The 17,124-nt window shown below is 37.5% G+C and overlaps 1 protein-coding gene across 3 annotated transcripts in view; it reads right to left on the bottom strand.

Moving 5' to 3' along the window:
- The window catches only part of LOC139148408 (uncharacterized), a 59,970-nt gene that overhangs the window by 36,255 nt on the left and 6,591 nt on the right, over positions 1 to 17,124 (bottom strand). The gene's annotated exons all lie outside the window — the stretch shown is intronic.

Raw genomic sequence — 17,124 nt, 5'->3', positions numbered from 1 at the left:
GTGGACATAATGCATCTAAAGCACACTTAGGTCAGAAATTATGGTTTGCCGTCTCACGAGATTAGTCTCTCAACAGAACTATAAAATGGCATAAAATGGGAGACTTGTATAAAAGTAAGGATGAAGTGATAGAAAAATGGAACAATAACACTGCTGTAAACACATTAAAACATTTGTCTTGCTCACAGGCTGATATTGTTTCTCAGAAGGCGCATGTCATTTAAGAAGCACTACCCCTTCCTGGGATTGTACACTCGGTGGAAAAATGACAATGGCCAATCCATTGAAAGGAAGCCGTGACAAGATGGAAAAAAAAAAGGTTTCGTCATCTAATGCTTATCCCATCATAGAGTGTATGTTCTAGCATTGCTTGGCTACACAATATCTGATACCGTCATTGAGTGTACTACCGGTACATTGTACACAAATGCCATCCAATCAGGATAACGGTCTGTACTTATGAGAATAAAGCAAATAAATTTTATGAGTAGGTTCCTTGAATAGTGGTAAAGTACATCCAGATATCTTGTAGCCTGCTTTTGGCCTGGTCTTTATAGATGTACCTCTCTATGATTTTTCACTATTTCTGTATTGTTAGTCAACTGCAAGTTCTTGTTCTACTCCCCAAAGCATGTTGAAACATCCACCATCACCATTTAGCTTGTCAACATAGCATGTATACGTGAAAACTGCATTGTTAATGTTATTGTTTACATTTGAATTCAAATCCAAACTAAAATTCATTTGTCAACAATAACAAAGCACAGTTTACACATGTACAGGGGCTGAGTTGACATGCTGAATTCTGTGTACCTAAACCTGCTTTGTGGAGGCATGGATGTACAAAAAATCTATTTTTGTACATCCATGGTGGAGGAGATCAAGAAATTGTTGTTGACATCAAAGAGAAAAATAAGTGACAAAATTATCAAAAGTTTCAGCTACTTTCCCTTTACCTGCCCTGGAAAGTACAGTGTGGATAAATGTACATGTTTGAGTAGAAAATGGGAAGTATAATGACCCATGACCAGTAGCTTCATTACCCTTTTTGATACACATGGCAACAAATTATTTTATTACCGTGTGTACTGTGTCTTTACTATGCTTTTTTCCTTTAGCTTTACATTGCAAAACTCTGTGTACAGGAATGGAATAACTTTTGATATCTTGGAATTCATGACGTGGTATGGGTTGTAAGTTAATTCCAAGTTAACATATTTCACAAGTTTTATATTGAGAAGAATTGATATGATAATCAATAATAATACTGTGTTGGAATGGTGGAACTTTCTTACAAATATGAGGTTGGTCAGTTTGTCAAGATTTTAATTTTGGGGGTTTTTCTGATTTTTTTTGAGTTTAACGCAAAGAAACGACACGGAGGCAAGTGTTTGGCCGAAATCCGGGGTTATGTATGTACCGTCACGGCGGGGGCGTCAAGGCGTCATGGCGGCCTGGACGGCGGTACCAGACTCCTGGCACCGTGCGTCAGGCAACGTGCTACCGGGCGCCCACTACAGGCCCATGACAGTACCCCCTGGAACTTTATTGTGAAAAAGCCATCAAATTAGTGGAATATAATATTCTTTTATTGTGAGCTGCTACCCTGCAGCGAGGCACTTTTTTTTTTGCGGAGGGTGGGTGGGAATTTTGCGATGTGAACTTGAGCGTGGCAGAGATTGAAATGGACGAAAAATAGCTTTGAACACACTGATGTGCGCATGGATAATGACGTGGAAAGGGTGATGTAATTTGTTGAGATAACGGTAATCGAGGCGGTTGGTAGATTAGTGTTACATCTCAAATGCATCTAGAAGTGTAAGGTAGGTGACGCATGGTGACCCATACATGTCAAGGTCTAAACGGCCCAGAATACGATGTCATCGTCACTTGAATTCTTCAACGGACTAGTTGAGGACATGCGGTCTACCATCAAATCACTGGAGGAAGAAAACCAGCAGCTACAACAGGCAAATGAAAAGTTGGAAAAAAGGATGGCAGAACTAGAAAAAGCACAAGATGAACAAAACCAATACACAAGACGGGAGAACTTAGAAATACACGGCATCCCAGAAACGCCCGCCGAAAATACAGATGACATAGCCCTGTCTGTGCTGAGAAAAATCAACGACAACATAACAGTTGCAGACCTGCAAGTATCACACAGAATTGGGAAAGTACACACAAACGGAAGAGACGCTGCTACCAGGCCAAGACCACGACCCATCATAGTCAGATTTACCAACCGAAGAAAACGTGACAAGATATACAGCGAGAGAAAGAAAATCAAGAACACCACTACAGACAAGATAGGATTCACAACCAAGAACAATATCTACATCAATGAAAACCTCACTCCATCCAAACGCAATCTGCTGAAACAGGTAAATGAAAAACGAAAGGCATTACAATACAGATTCCTGTGGACAGTCAACTGTAATATTTACATTAAAAAAAATGAAGGTACCCGATCAATTGTCATATACAACGAGGCAGATCTTATGAAGATTGTTTAATTTCTTAGTGAACAAAAATCTGAGATCTCTTTTATGAATTTACCTTTGAATACTGAGAATCTATTTGATGTCAGCTGTGTTAGCAGTGCTATCACCCCCACCGACTTCAACGACACGTATAAATTTGTTTCCAAAAACTCGCTCACTGTTTCACATATAAACGTGCGCTCCTTGAACAGAAATTTTGATAATTTCCAATTACTGTATGAAGATTTGTTGCAAAATAAATTTAAAATTATAGGTATCACAGAAACCTGGAAAATTGATAACAGTAATTTGTTCAGTTTGAACTCTTACTATTTGGAATCTCAATGTCGTGAAACCGGAAGGGGAGGTGGTGTTGCCGCTTATATCCATAAATCTGTCAATTATAAAGTACTGTCTTACAATGTTGACCACTCTGAGTCAATCTGGCTAGAGGTTGTTGATAAGAAGCAACTATTCATCATTGGAATTATATATAGAAAACCAAATACAAATATTTCAGAATTTCAAGATAGTTTATTAAGAGTCCTTAACCATGTAAAAGTAGATAAAAAACACTGTATTCTTGTCGGAGATTTTAATGCTGATCTCTTGAAATGTAACAAGGATGTGGAGGAATTTATAACACGATGAAATGTTTAAATTTAGAACAAATTATTTCTACTCCAACAAGAATTACAAATGCCACTCAAACTATTATTGATCACATTTATACAAATGTAAACAAATGTACAATTTTCACAGGTACGATTGCAGGAGACATTTCTGACCATTTACCAGTTTTTGTTATTTTAAGGATTTATTTTTAAATGAAAATGTCAAAGGAAAGGTCTTTTACAGAAATTATAGACATTTTGTACCAGAAGATTTCAGAAGTGATCTTTCTCGGCAAACTTGGGACGGAGTATTTGCCAGTTCAAATGTTAATGAAGCATATAACAATTTTTTCAAAATTTTTGATAATTGCTGTAATAAGCATGCACCAGTTGCTGTTAAGTCATTGAAAAATGTAATCAAACGAAAGCCCTGGATTACCAGATCAATCAAAAAGTCAGTTCATAAAAAGCATGCTTTATTTGCCAAGATGGTGAAATCAAACTTTGAACCAACTACAGTGACACAGTACAAAAGATACAGAAATGTACTTACATCTGTTTTAAGGTCTGCAAAAGAAACTACTACACATCACTTTTTATGCAAAATAATCAAAATTCAGCAATGACATGGAATATCATTAATGAACTACTAGGTAAGATAAAAAAAGGTCATTGTTTGCCAGATCATCTTATAAATACAGATGTTGAGATGTCACAAAGTTACAGTAAACCCGAAGAGATTGTAAATTATTTTAATGAGTATTTTACAAATATTGGTCCAAACCTGGCGAGTAAAATACAAACATCTCGTTCGTCATTTACAGAATTTTTACAGGAGCCTTCAAACCACTCTTTCTTTCTTTATCCTACAACGGAACAGGAAGTGAGTAATCTTTTGATGAGTCTTGATTTGAAGAAGGCATGTGGCTACGATAACCTGCCTGCAAAATTATTAGTTACTGCTGCAGAACAAATTGCAAAGCCTCTGTGTCACATCTTCAATTTGTCATTTCAAAACTGTCAGTTTCCCGATGCATTAAAGATTGCTAAAGTGGTTCCAATTTTCAAGAAAGGCGCCAAAGACGCACCTGGAAATTATCGCCCCATTTCTGTTTTACCTCTAATTAGTAAAGATTAGGAAAAGATTGCAAATAAACAGTTTATGAAATTCTTAGAAAAGTACCATTTGCTCTTTAAGTACCAATATGGTTTTCGTGAAAAACGAAGTGCAAAGTTATCCCTCATTAACCTCATGAATAACTTAATTCAGCAAATTGATCAGGGAAATTCTACCATTGGAATTTTTATAGACTTCACGAAAGCGTTTGATACGATAGATCATAATATACTGTTATCAAAACTTGAGCACTATGGTGTAAGGGGAAACCCGCTTCTGTGGTTTACAGACTATTTAAAAAATAGATTGCAATATGTATTTGCAGATGAAATAACATCTGAAAAATTACCAGTAAAGTGTGGTGTTCCCCAGGGCTCGGTACTTGGACCGACTCTGTTCCTTATTTATATAAATGATTTACCGAATTCTTCCAATTATTTTGATTTCCGTTTATTTGCAGATGATTCAAATCTGTTTCACACTTTTCCATCAGATAAAAGCGATATAGATTTACATATTGTTAATAATCACTTTAGGCAAGTTACACGCTGGTGTGATGCTAACATGTTGACGATAAATATTGCCAAAACAAGTTATGTAGTTTTTCACAGCAGGCGTAAACTGTTATCAATCAAAGGTGTTCTGTCTGTAAAAAATAGTACAATACACGAGGCTTTACAGGCATCTTTTGTTGGAGTGATAATTGATAAACATCTCACATGGAAAGCACACATTAACGAAGTAAATAAATGTATACGGAAAAAAGTTGGAATGCTTTTCAAATTAAGAAATTATGTACCAAGAAATATTATGGTTTCACTATATAATGCTTTTATTTTGCCGAGTATAACATATGGACTTGAAGTCTGGGGTAGTACGTTTTCATCGTACCTAAAGCCTATTCATATTGCTCAAAAAATGTGTGTACGAGCAATTACTTTCTCTGGGTTCCAGGAACCCTCTTCACCCTTATTCTCAACCTTAGGAATACTAGATGTGTATAAACTCCACAAATTACTTATTATTTTCGATTTAAAACATCAGAATGTTCCTGTCTTTCTGAATGAATATTTTGAGACGGTTGATCACTGTTATGACACTAGATTCAAACTTGATGCCAATCTACCCTTGCCCAAAATGCGCACCACTGCAGGCCAGTTTGCGATTTCTTACATCGGTGCAACTTTTTGGAATACTTTACCGCATACCGTTAAGATGAGCACATCAAGAAATCAGTTTAAAAGATCATTAAGACAACTTTTGTTACAAGACTACAAAGTTATGTAAAAGTGGTTTTTTTTGGGTTTTTTTTTTTCTCTTCTCTTGTTTAATATAACTCACTGAGCGCTTTTAAATATCTAAATATAAAATGTAAACTTTAGAGATGGGGCCGGACTCGATTAGCTGATAGCTATTTTTCTGGCTCCAAAAATTGTCATTTTGCTACTTGTTATGTCATCTGTAAATTGACTTTGTACGATTGTAAATGACAATAAACTAAAAACTAAAAACTAGAAAATGTTGGAAACCCTTCCCCCCCCGTGTCGCTCCAGACGTTAACAATGATTATAGCAAGCCATAATAACACCACAATCGTCAGCGGGAATTTCAAAGGAATCACTTCCCTTTTACAAAATATAATAAATCTTTCTTTAGAGAAGAGTCCAGACAGACAAGTTTTAGCTACTTTACTTTTTACATGGTGTATGGTGTCCAATCCATGCCAAAATTACTACTTTGATTTTACAACACAACATGCCATTCCGAATTCTATTTTACAATTCAACATGCTATTTCACAACACAACATGCCATTCCGAATTCTATTTTACAATTCAACATGCTATTTGACAACACATCATGCACTTCCAAATCCTATTTTACAACTCAACATGCTCTTGCCAATTTCATTTGACAACACATCATGCACTTCCAAATCCTATTTTACAACTCAACATGCTCTTGCCAATTTCATTTGACAACACATCATGCACTTCCAAATCCTATTTTACACTCAACATGCTCTTGCCAATTTCATTTGACAACACATCATGCACTTCCAAATCCTATTTTACAACTCAACATGCTCTTCCAATTTCATTTGACAACACATCACGTACTTCCAAATCCTATTTTACAACTCAACATGCTCTTGCCAATTTCATTTGACAACACATCATGCACTTCCAAATCCTATTTTACAACTCAACATGCTCTTGCCAATTTCATTTGACAACACATCATGCACTTCCAAATCCTATTTTACAACTCAACATGCTCTTGCCAATTTCATTTGACAACACATCATGCACTTCCAAATCCTATTTTACAACTCAACATGCTCTTGCCAATTTCATTTGACAACACATCATGCACTTCCAAATCCTATTTTACAACTCAACATGCTCTTGCCAATTTCATTTGACAACACATCATGCACTTCCAAATCCTATTTTACAACTCAACATGCTCTTGCCAATTTCATTTGACAACACATCATGCACTCCCAAATCCTATTTTACAACTCAACATGCTCTTGCCAATTTCATTTGACAACACATCATGCACTCCCAAATCCTATTTTACAACTCAACATGCTCTTGCCAATTTCATTTGACAACACATCATGCACTTCCAAATCCTATTTCACAATTCAACATCCCATTCTAAAGCTAGCTCTGCGGAGCAGGGCAGTGTTACTGGCTATCGAACAAGATTCAAAATGGCGGACGCGAAATGGTCCCCTCGCACAGAGAGAGAAATGCGAACTTTGCACAAGTCTAAAAACGCAGCTTAGCACATTGTGTATCTAAACAAGATGAGCGTGCTCGAAAACTAGGATCGATCACGATTTTAAATTAAAAATTGGCTGTTTTGGAAAAGAAACTGCGCGTTAAAATCAGCAGTTTTGTCTATTGTGCACCGTGGGAGGCTTATCGTGAAAGACCGAGATTTACTATATGGCGCATCTGATACGGATATGGTCCCATCGCATAGAGAGATGAAAGTGGGCTTTGTGTAAGTTCAAAAGCACAGCTTTGCTCATCGTGCATCTAGACAAGTTGAGCGTGCTCAAAATAGGAGATCGATCACAATTTTGGGTGAAAAAAACCGATTGTTTTCGGTGGAGTAACCGCGTTGCAACCAGTGGTTTTGCCCACAGGCTCTCGACTCATTGCAGGCGAACCGCCAGACGTCACTGATAGAGTTCTGAGTTTATTGTTGATGCAACGGACTGACATAGATTTGAAATTTCTTTACATGGTCGGGATTGTTACCTTGGTGCGGTTTGCTCCGAGCTGAGACATTTTATAATTTCTGTACTATACATAGCGTGTCAGATATTGCAGATGGCTTCAAACTATTGACTTTTCGTATGTATGGACTGTAGATACAGTTTTGAGTTTATTGTAGATGCAACAGACTGCGATTTGAAATTTGTTTTCATTGTCGGAGTTTTAACCTTGGGTGCAGTTTGCTCTGAGCTGAGACATTATTTTATTTTGTACTATACAAGCTTGTCAGATATTGCATATGGCTGCAAAGTGATTGACTTTTCATATCTGTGGACTTTGATCCCAGAGTCCTAAGTGTATTGGAGAATGCTACGGCCTGAGATAGATCAGTAATTTCTCATCCTTGACGGAGTTTAACGTCAGTGCAGTTTGCTCCGAGCTGAGACTAATAATTTTTGTACCTTTGCAGATAGCTGCAAAGTGATTGACTTTTCTTATGTGTGGACTTTCATAGAGTCCTGAGTGTATTGTGTACGTGCAGAGAAAACGAACAAAAGGGTGAACTCAGCAGTTTCCGTTTAAACAAAATTTATTACGAAAACAAAACTAATTGCTAAGTTAGGGACAGAGTACAAGCTTTAAAAGTGTACAGACTACTTATCTCAGCTGGGACGGCAAAGCTCCAGTCTCAGAGTTGTAACAGTCAGTTGGATGAATGAACAGTCCTTGCAGGCTTGCAGCTGCACAAAGTCCACAGTATAAATCCAGCGTTGGCAGTGAAGGTCTTGAAAAGTCTTGAGAATGACTACTGCTGGAGTTTAGTAACACACAAGAGACACGATCCCAAAAGTCTGACTGGAAGCTGTGCACGTCCCTTTTATAAAGGCATATAAGAACAATCTAGAACTTTTATTGACATGCTAATTACTGTTCTAAAATTATTCTCTTACACAACTAATCAACTTTCCAGAACATTCCAAACATGACTAATTGAATTCAAGGTTGTGAGGTCATTAAGGGCAGTGACCTTGAGAATGTTCTAGACTAATTGAACTCGGTCATGATGAGTGTGGGGTAAATGACCTACATAACACACCCCTCTTCAAAAAAGAAAATTTTTCAAAGAAAAATCTTTCTTTTACAAATGTAATCTTGAAAAGGATTTAAGTACTCAAATTTTGTTTTACTCTAAAGTAAAATTCCTTGAAAGTGAACAACAATAAAATTTCTTGAAAGTGAACAACAATAAACTCTAAATACGAGAGAGACAGTCTGCAATTAAATTGTCTCTGCCTTTGATATGTGTAATGTCAAGATTAAACTCCTGTAACATTAAACTCCATCTTAGCAATCTCTGATTTTTGCCTTTAAATTTCTGCAGAAAAACAAGAGGGTTGTGATCAATATAAACCACTATTGGCTGATTTGAAGAAGTAACATAAACTTCAAAATGCTGTAAAGCTAATATCAAAGATAAACACTCTTTTTCAATTGTAGAGTAGTTTCTCTGGGATTTGTTAAATTTGCGTGAAAAATAGCAAACAGGATGATCTACACCATGACTATCCTCTTGCAATAAAACAGCACCAGCAGCCGTATCACTAGCATCCACAGCTAATTTGAATGGCAAAGTGAAATCTGGTGCAGACAACACTGGGGCACTTTGCAGTATGGCTTTAGTGTATCAAATGCCTGTTGGCATTGCTCTGACCAAACAAACTTTACTTTCTTTTTAAGTAAGTTAGTCAAAGGCTCAGTAATTGTGGAGAAATTTGGACAGAATTTTCTGTAGTAACCAGCCATACCGAGAAAGCGCATCAGTTGTCGTTTGCAGTTTGGTATGGGAAAACTTGAAATGGCACTGATTTTGGCATCAACAGGTTTTACCTCACCCTGTCCTACAGTATGTCCGAGGTAAGTTACCCTCGCCCAACCAAACTCAGATTTGGCAAGGTTGACAGTCAACATTGCTTTACTCAGTCTCTCAAAGAACTTCCGCATGAGCTTGATGTGTTCCTCCAGGTGTCACTATACAGGACGACGTCGTCAACGTAGGCTGCACACCCGTCTAGCCCGGATATGACGTCGTTGATCATCCGTTGGAACGTTGCCGGAGAGTTCTTCATTCCGAATGGCATCACCTTGTACTGGAACAATCCGTCTGGTGTAACAAAGGCGGATATTTCACGAGCACGATCCGTCAGAGGGACTTGCCAAAATCCCTTCAGTAGGTCAAATTTCGTCACATACTTGGCTTTTCCCACTCGGTCGATGCAGTCATCAATCCTCGGGATTGGGAAAGTGTCTGTCTTTGTTAAAGTGTTGACCTCCTAAAGTCCGTGCACATACGATAACTGTGATCTGATTTGGGAACAAGTATGCACGGCGAACTCCAGTTACTTTTACTGGGTTCAATAAAGTCATTGTCCAGCAGGTATTTGACTTCTTCCTGGAGATATTTCGTTTTGTTGGATTCAGTCTGTATGGATGTTGTTTTACAGGCTTACTGTCCCCAACATCAACGTCGTGATAGATGACGTTTGTCCTCGTTGGAACATCTTGAAACAGGTGTTTATATTCATGGAGCAGTTCTTTCACCTGTTGTTGTTGTTCTGGCTGGAGGTGTGCCAACTTTGTAGACTCCAGCTTCTCCAGGATTTCTGAGTTCTGAAGCTTGACCGAGCCCAGCTTTGAGTTTAGAGTATTTTCACTCAAGTCAGTTTCAGTATCACTATCTTCATAATGGTTTGAACTGACTGCACTGACAGGCTGAGTTATAGTAGGATTATCCCTATCCAAATATGGCTTAAGCATATTTATGTGACATAGCTGTTTTGTTTTCGCCTGTCAGGTGTTATTATGATGTAATTTAAATCACTCAATTTCTTATCAATTAGGTATGGCCCAAAGTAACGAGCATGGAGTGGTTTGCCAGGAATTGGAAGTAGAACAAGAACTTTTTGACCTGGTTCAAACTTCCGTTTTGAGGTGCTTTTATCATATTTGGTTTTCATTGACTGCTGAGATGACTCAAGATTTTCTCTGGCTAATTCACATGCTTTAGAGAGTTTCGTACGAAAATCTGACACATATTGCAAAATATTCAGACAATCATCATCGTCTGATAGGAATTTCTCTTTAACGAGCTTAAGTGGGCCACGGACTGTATGTCCAAATACAAGCTCAAATGGGCTAAAACCAAGAGACTCCTGAATTGACTCTCTAACAGCAAAGAGCAGAAAATGAATTCCTTCATCCCACTGCTTCTCTGTGTCAAAACAGTAGGTCCTAATCATGTTTTTCAAAGTTTGATGAAATCGCTCAAGAGCACCCTGACTTTCTGGATGATAGGCGGAGGACCTATACTGTTTAATGCCTAGCTGATCCATTACTTGTTGAAAAATACCAGACATAAAGTTGGAGCCTTGATCGGACTGGACACATTTAGGGAGGCCAAATAAGTGAAAAATTTGACTAAAGCTCTCACTATAGTCTTTGTCTTTATATTTCTCAGTGGTATGGCTTCTGGGAACCGAGTTGATGTACACATAATTGTCAACATGTACTCATTTCCTGATCTTGTTTTTGGTAGGGGCCCAACACAGTCTATTAGAATCCTACTAAATGGTTCTTGAAATGCAGGAATTGGCTGTAAAGGGGCCTTTGGAATGGTCTGATTTGGCTTTCCTACCATTTGACATGTGTGACAAGTTTTACAGAAATGTGCTACATCCTGCCTGAGATTAGGCCAATAAAAGTGACTGAGAATTTTATGATAAGTTTTCCTTACTCCCAAATGACCAGCCCAGGGCGTTTCATGGGCCAGGCGCAATATTTCAGCACGATAGGGCTTTGGAACCACAATTTGATGTTTTATAGCCCAATCGTCATCAACCAAAACATCTGGAGGTCTCCATTTACGCATGAGAATACCAGATTTTGTATAATAGGAAACAGAGCTATCTGAAGTTTTACCTTCATCATCTACCCTGTCAAACAAAGACAAAATATCTGGGTCTTTGTGTTGTTCTGCAATGAGATTTGATCTAGAAAATGTCTGACTTTGGTCAGCAGAAGTTTTACTGGAAGTTTCAAATCCACGAGGGATAACGGAATGATCCGTGTCAAACACCTGACTGAGAAAGGTGTCATTTAAGTCAACATCTGTGACATTATTTTTGAGAGTATTTTGATTCTCGGAAGTTTTCTTTGACATGGCTCGAGTAATGGCACATGAAGGAAATAAATCGGGTATCTCTTGTTCAATTGGCTCTGGATCCTGATCTAAACTAGGATTATCAGTCACAAGTGGATTAGTAATGACCTTGTCCCCAGCAAGGTCGTTTCCAAGAAGAAGGTGAATCCCTTCAAAAGGCAAAAAAGGCCTAATACCTAAAGTCACAGGTCCAGAAACAAAGTCCGAAGACAAATAGACATTATGGAGAGGAACAGGAATGTAGTCATTGCAATCTACCCCTTAATAAGAACTTTAGAACCTGAAAATGACTTTTCAGAAAACGGCAGGGTATCTGCCAACAAAAGAGACTGGGAAGCCCCGGTATCTCTTAAAATTTTGACAGGGGTAGATTTGGTAAGGTGTGAAGGGTAGCGGAAGAGAAAATCACTAGAAAGTGATATAAAACCATTATGAATAAATGGTTCGAAAATACCCATAATGCTATCTTGAGAAGAATTGACCTTGACCTCATTAATTGGGGATAAGAGGGGTTTAACCTCAGAAAATGTGTTGCACACATTATTAGACTCTAATTGAGTTGATGAAGAAATAAAGCCGGTGGGCTTAGATCCACTTTGACCACTTTGACCTTCACGTTTTCTTTTCAATTTGAAACACATCTGACATTAAATGGCCGTCTTTCTTACAATAATTACAAGAAAGTGTACCGAACTGTTTGTCAGAAGGAGATTGAGACTTGGGATCTGATGATGTGGGAGTGTTACTTGAATTTTGTGAAACTGTTGTCATTTGATTTCCTACTTCCTTTGAGAAATTCTTGGATGAAAAGGAGGAGTTAAATTTACCTGCATTGTTTCTGTATGAAAAGGACTGGGATGGTTTGCTGAGAAATGAAGATTTGTGGGTCAATGAATAATCATCGGCCAAACGTGCAGCAACCTCCAATGTATCTGCCTTTTGTTCATTGATAAACGTCTTGATGTCACTCCGAATGCACCTCTTAAATTCTTCAATCAAAACAAGCTGTCGTAATTTGTCATAATTCTGACTGACCTTTTCAGAAGAGCACCAACGATCAAACAGTTGTTCTTTTGTTCGAGCAAATTCAACATAAGTTTGATCCTTCACCTTCTCACAATCCCTAAATTTCTGACGGTAAGCTTCAGGCACCAACTCATAGCCCTTGAGAATTAATTCCTTCACAGAATCATAATCTGAAGCCTGCTCTACTGACAACTGAATGTAAATTTCTCTGGCTTTACCCACCAAAGCACTCTGCAAAAGCATAGACCAGGACTCCTTAGGCCAATCCAGACTCTGAGCAATTTTCTCAAAATGAAGGAAATATTTATCAACATCCTTTTCTTGGAAAGGGGGAACTAACCTGAAATGCTTAGTGATGTCAAACTTGTCTGAAGGGAAGAATTTTCCTGACTGTCCAAGCTCTAAACGTTTTATTTCTACCTGTAATCGCTGTTCTTCTAATCGCAATTCTTTTTCTCTCTGTCTTTCTTCCATTTCTAATCTTTCCTGCCTTTCTTTTCTTTCTGTCTTTCTTCCATTTCTAACTGCATTCGTATTTTTTCTTTTTCTAATGCCTGTCTCTCTTTTTCCATTTGTAATTCTTTTCTTTCTGTCTTTCTTCCATTTGTAATTCTAGTTTCTTAATCTCCAAATTTGTCTGCAATTCTAATTCTAATTTTCTGAGTTCAGAGGAAGACTCAGGCTCATAATCTTTTAAGGCAGACTCCTCAAAATGGCCAGAATTAACTAAATGTTTTGCAATCTTGAACTGTATTTCTCGCTTGCGCATAGATCTTTTGACATCTACTTTAAGGAAATTTGCCAGTGCTATGAGGTTGTCTTTTCTGAGGGAATTAAATGTGTCCTGATCAAGGTCATCCATAAATTCGTCTGGCTTGAATTCCGCCATGATTGAATTTCGCTGAGTTCACAGTATACAGTAGTTTTGAAAAGGCTGTCAAAATGTTGTCAAACGGCTCAAAATATTCGTATCCCGGACAAGCCCCCATTTGTTACGTGCAGAGAAAACGAACAAAAGGGTGAACTCAGCAGTTTCCGTTTAAACAAAATTTATTACGAAAACAAAACTAATTGCTAAGTTAGGGACAGAGTACAAGCTTTAAAAGTGTACAGACTACTTATCTCAGCTGGGACGGCAAAGCTCCAGTCTCAGAGTTGTAACAGTCAGTTGGATGAATGAACAGTCCTTGCAGGCTTGACAGCTGCACAAAGTCCACAGTATAAATCCAGCGTTGGCAGTGAAGGTCTTGAAAAGTCTTGAGAATGACTACTGCTGGAGTTTAGTAACACACAAGAGACACGATCCCAAAAGTCTGACTGGAAGCTGTGCACGTCCCTTTTATAAAGGCATATAAGAACAATCTAGAACTTTTATTGACATGCTAATTACTGTTCTAAAATTATCTCTCTTACACAACTAATCAACTTTCCAGAACATTCCAAACATGACTAATTGAATTCAAGGTTGTGAGGTCATTAAGGGCAGTGACCTTGAGAATGTTCTAGACTAATTGAACTCTGTCATGATGAGTGTGGGGTAATGACCTACATAACAATTGGAGGATGCTGCAGACTGAGACGGATTGGTAAATGTTTAGCCTAGACGGAGTTTTAACGTAGTGAAGGTTACTCGGAGCCGAGTCATAGATTGTCGGATATTGCAGATTGTATACAATGTAGCTGTGATATCGCAGCGGTATGGCGTGTATCGAACGCACTCGGGTCATTGAGGTCATCGCCACAGTGGCGATGACCTCAATGACCCGAGCGCGTTCGATACACGCCACAAGTACCACTGCGATATTACAGCTATGCAGATTGCAGCAAAGTGAAACTGAAGACAATAGATAGCCGTGAGCATATTGAAGAATGCTTGGAATTGAGATGATTTCGTCGTTTCTTAACAAAATAGGAGTTTAACGCTATAGTGCAGGTTACTCAGTTCTGAGATAATTAAATAATTTTGTTACACGCATAGCTAGTGCGGTCAGATAGTACACACTGTAAAAATAGCGGACGCTAGACGCGTCTTTACGCGTTCAAAATGTACATGTCGGTGTTCAAATTTGAACGCCTAGTGTTCATATTGTTAACACCAGTGTTCATAATATTAACAATGATGTTCTAAACCTGAACACTATGTGTTAACAGCGATCTCCTTCAAGTGTTCAAAAACTCAGCATCACAGAAATTTTACAATACTGTGAAACAATTAACAGTCTTTTGTGTTTTTTTACTTTACAATGGCTATATTAAATTTACTGTTGCTTCACTGTCAGGTAAACGTACACGGATTTTGGAGTAACGAATTTCACACTAAGTGAAAAATATTTCCGGCATACAATTGCTGAAAGCATGTTTTTTCTAAAAAAGGAAGTATACAAAATAATTTTACACGTTTATTACGGGTTGAAAGTTTAAAAATTAGAAAAGAAAATCAGAACACCACCATGAACGTTTTAATTTTAACATCGGCGTGCAAGAGGCGTTCTACTTCTAAACACTTGGTGTTCAAGTTTGGTGTCTTTTCCTATCCCATGATGGATCAAAATGGAAGTTGCGGCATTTTTCTTGTAAGCACACCCTGAAGTACTGATCGTGCGGAAGCAAGACCAGAAAGGGTAAGTTTCCTCTCCAAAATAGTAGAAGGTTTTAGATTTTTGAAACATCTATATTATCGTCCTTTGAAATTAATTGTATTGTACCTTGAAATAGCTTAACTACGCGAAGAAACCTTTTTTCTTTCGTGGCTGCTATACCAACAACTAGCTGTAACTACGCAGTGGTACTTTTGGCCATAGCCTATCGATCGATCTCACTCGGGTCAAGGGTCATCAAAACACAACTGTAGCGATAACCCTTGACCTGAGCGCGATCGATACGCCTTGCATAGTACTGCTGCGTAATCACAGCTAACACATGTCTTTTAGTAAACACAATCGCATGTAAAACATCAGTTAAACATCGTAGAGTATACAATGTATTGTTTCAGCATATGAGAGTTTGGCTTTTTTATTTTAATCAGTTGATGACAAGAAGCAGCAAATATTTTGTAACAGTATGAGGCACTGTATATGAACGTCTCCCCTTTTCCTTAACCTAATCAGCCCCTTGTCTTTCATTTAAAGTTTCATCTCGCCATATTACCTATTGTTGCATTTTTTTCAGGATGTAAAAAGTTGGATCAAACTGAAAATCGAAGAACTGTTATAGAAGCTGGTGGTACAGATAACGAAGAAGATGAGTGTACAGGGTAGCTGTCTGAAAACAAGCTTGATAACCTCAGTTCATCTCTAATGTAGATTTAAACTTCCAAGGGTCAGTAACCGAATTTTGATAAATTTCTGTATTTTTGTTCTGAATTAATCCAAGCTTTGGTAACATGCTATGATCAACTAAATGTTGTCGGAGAATAAGCTTTCACAGACGTGTAGTCTCCCTTATTTAAATTAAAGCTGAAAGCGACAGACCATTCAGAGTAAAAGTGTCCACTCTGAATTACTGGTTTTTCTGAAATTTTCACTCTGAATATTCTGTCACTTTCTGCTTCAATTTTTCATCATCCTCCTTGCATCTGATGAAGGAGACTTAACGTCTTTGAAAGCTTATGCCCTTGTAACTTTTATTTGATCATAGCCTGCTACCAAACCGTAGATTATATTGTATTGTAGCTCAACACATCTCTTGTACTTAGCAACTGGTTTTTAGCTTTGCTGTCAGCTAAATATGTGGATGTGTAGCATTGTCCTCAAATTTGTACATCCAAAGGTTTTTCTTCAAAACAGCCTGTACGAATCCTTTAATATTTGGATTACAGGTCCCCAGGGATTACCCTAATCAGATATGTTCAAAGTATGATGAAATGTGCAAATTTATATTTTTGAGGCTAATTTTGCTATTTGGCAAAAATCTTCTTCTCTCTTACTGCCATCTTCAATATTTGGTAAACATGTCCCTAAAAATGGCCTTAGTCAAATTTGTGCTGGTTGTGATGAAATATTCAAATTTTTATATTTCATGGCAATTTTTGTCATTTTTTTGTCAAAAATCTTTAAAAAATCTATTTCAAAACTGCTAATCGAACAGCTTTGATATTTAGGACATAGATCTCTACTGATAGTCTTTTTCAGATTGTTCAAATTATGCAGAAATTTGCAACTTTGTATTTTTAGGACATTAAAGACATTTCAGACATTTTTACCAGAATGTGATATATTCAAGTTATGATGAAATGTACATTTTTTCATTTTAAGGGTGATTTTTACCATTTTTGGTAAAAAAAAATTGTATAAAAATTAATAGCAGGGTACACCAGAATTTGAAAGGTCTTTATGAATATGTTTTAAATTTCTGAGAAGTATATTTTTGAAATGTTACCCATTTATTTCAGGGTTTATTTAAAGTTATTACAAACAAACAAACCTTTTTGTTTA

The sequence above is a fragment of the Ptychodera flava genome, chromosome 13, assembly GCF_041260155.1.
Source record: "Ptychodera flava strain L36383 chromosome 13, AS_Pfla_20210202, whole genome shotgun sequence".
NCBI classification, from domain to species: Eukaryota; Metazoa; Hemichordata; class Enteropneusta; family Ptychoderidae; genus Ptychodera; species Ptychodera flava.
Note: the sequence above shows the minus strand (reverse complement) of the source record. Positions and strands in the feature narration are given on the sequence as shown.